Source organism: Neopelma chrysocephalum, unplaced genomic scaffold (genome assembly GCF_003984885.1).
Source record: "Neopelma chrysocephalum unplaced genomic scaffold, ASM398488v2 Primary Assembly neopelma1_94610, whole genome shotgun sequence".
NCBI classification, from domain to species: Eukaryota; Metazoa; Chordata; class Aves; order Passeriformes; family Pipridae; genus Neopelma; species Neopelma chrysocephalum.
The window spans coordinates 1-2,844 of NW_020923316.1; the positions used below are offsets into that span (position 1 = coordinate 1).

At 53.1% G+C, this 2,844-nt stretch overlaps 1 pseudogene; it reads right to left on the reverse strand.

Annotated features, from left to right (window-relative positions):
* Positions 1-1,887: 1,887 nt before the first annotated feature.
* Positions 1,888-2,769, reverse strand: LOC113980548 (annotated as a pseudogene).
* Positions 2,770-2,844: the final 75 nt, after the last annotated feature.

Genomic DNA, 2,844 nt, shown 5'->3' on the forward strand with positions numbered 1-2,844 from the left:
CATATCCTCTATGACATCACACCTCCCCATGACATCACAGCTCCCCTGTGACATCACATCATTCCTGTGACATCACAGCTAACTTATGACATCACATGCATCATATGACATTACATCTCCTCTATGATGTCACATCCATCATGACATCACACCTCTCCTGTGATATCATATAATCCCTGTGACATCACGCCCTCCACTGTGACATCACATCATCCGTGTGACATCACATCTCCCCTATGACATCACACCTCCCCATTACTTCACAGCTCCTCTATGACATCACATCCTGCCCATGACATCACAGCTCCTCTATGACGTCGCATCCATCATATGACATCACACCTCTCCTGTGATATCGTATCATCCCTGTGATATCACATCCTCCCCTCTTAACATCACATCCTCCCCATGACATCACATCCTTCCTGTAACATAACATCTCCTCTAGGACGTCACATCCATCATATGACATCACATCCTTCCTGTGACAGCAAAAGTACTTTGTGACACCACACCTATCCTATGATATCGTCAAATCCCTGTGACGTCACATCCTCACCTGTGACATCACATCTCCCATATGACATCACATCCAGTGACATCCAGATCCATCCCAAGGTTGGGGGTGTGTGAGACAGGTAGAACCACAAATGCCTGCACAGCCCAGAGCAGTCAGTGTGGTGCTGGGCTTGCTGCTGCAGAGACCCCCAGGGAACAAACCCCGGGAGGAGTTTGGGGGGGGGTGTCCCTAAGGAGGACACTTGCCTTGTTATTGCTTATTATTTGTAATATCTTACAGATCTCTCATACAACACCTCAGGATGGATTCTATAGAATATGCGCCACAGATATCTGTGTTGGGTCTGGCTGAGCTGCAGTTCAGTTCCCCACAGCAGCCCTCCCAGGGCTGTGCTTGGCATTGGCAGCTGGAAGGGTGTTGAGAACACACCAGTGTTTTGGCCACTGCTGACCACAGCACCAACACTGGGACATTCCTTCCTTAGCTGAGGGCAAGACCCTGGGAGGGGACCCAAGGAGGCCAGCTGAGCCCAACTGACCCAAGGGACATTGCAGACCATGGGAGGTCAGCTCAGCTCTAAAAGCTGAGGCACAGAGCAGGAGGGGGGCATTCATTGTCTAATGGCTGCCTGCTGAGGAACTGTTCTGTGGACAGGGAAAATTGGGGATTGAGGGGACAGTGGGAAAGTGGGAGGAACAGGGAGAAGGGTGGAAAAGGGAGGGTGGTCTGGCAGGTCTGACGGTCCCATGGGGGTCTTTGGACACTGGGAGAATGGGAAGGGGGGGATGGCCCCCCTGAGCTCCCAACTTCCTGTGGGGTGCTGGGGGCTGCTGGATCCAATCACAGCCTTTGGTTATGCCAACAACTTCAATTTAGAGGAATTAGAAACTTGTGACTGAACCACTTTTGTCCCCCAGCTTTTAACGATGGCAAATCAGATCTACTGATAGAAAAGAATTATTTAGGGTTCCAAATGATCAGACAAAAGATCTTCAACAGAATTATTTACTGCACAACAGAAACACTAAAACTACCAGCAGTACAGGATAAGATAGGACAGTGCTCTACACTAAAGCAATTGTTGAACCAATTCTACTCAAGCTGGCACAAAAGCAAAAATTCTTAATTAGAGATGGATGGAACTCCCCCAGACCAACGCTCGTGGGGAGATCTCTGCTCTCAACCTCCAGCAGTGACCTTGGGGGGTCCCCAGCCAAGGCAGGAATCTCCACACACCCCCCAAGAAGGGTTCTGTTGGCAGAACCTGCCCCTGTGAAAGGGGACTGGCCCTTTGTGGTCGAAAGGGATGGACTGACAGTCACTGGACTCCAGGGGTTGCCTCACCATCAGGGGCTTCATTCGGCGTGGAAGCAGTGGCCGAAGCTCTTCCTGCAGTCAGGGCACTTGTAGGGCTTCTCTTACTGGTGGGTCCGTTGGTGTGAGGTCAAGTAAGAGCTGCGGGTGAAGCTCTTCCCACACTCCCCACACTTGTAGGGCCTCTCCCCGGTGTGGATGCGCCAGTGGGTGATGAGGTTGGAGTTCCGGTTGAAGCCCTTCCCGCAGTCGGTGCAGCGGAAGGGCCTCTAATCCGTGTGCGTCCGCTCATGCAGGAGGAGATTCCCATGGGTTCGAAATCCCTTCCCACGTTCCAAGCACTTGTAGGGCCGTTCCCCAGTGTGGATGTGCTGGTGGTTGTGGAGAGTAGAGCTGTTCCTGAAGCTCTTCCCACATTCCCCACACGTGTAGGGCCGTTCCCCAGTGTGGATGTGCTTGTGTTGGATCAGGCTGGAGCTGTTCCTGAAGCTCTTCACACATTCCCCACATGGGTAGAGCCGTTGCCCAGTGTGGATGCGCTGGTGTTGAATCAGGCTGGAGCTGTCCCTGAAGCTCTTCCCACATTCCCCACATGGGTAGGGACGTTCCTCAGTGTGGACGCGCTGGTGTCGGATCAGAGTGGAGCTGTCCGTGAAGCGCTTCCCACATTCCCCACACACGTAGGGCCGTTCTCCAGTATGGATGCGCTGGTGGGTCAGGAGCTTAGAGCTATGGCTGAAGTTCTTCCCACATTCACCACACAAATAGGGCCGTTCCCCAGTGTGGATGCGCTGGTGTTCAATCAGGTGGGAGCTTTGCCTGAAGCTCTTCCCACATTCCCCACATGTGTAGGGACGTTCCCCAGTGTGGATGTGCTGGTGTCGGATCAGGTAGGTGCTCTGGCTGAAGCTCTTCCCACATTCCAAGCACTTGAAGGGCTTCTCCCTGCTGGGAGGCTGCTCAGGGACCAACAGCTCAGAGCTCCCCCTCAAGCTCTGGCCGCCTTCCCG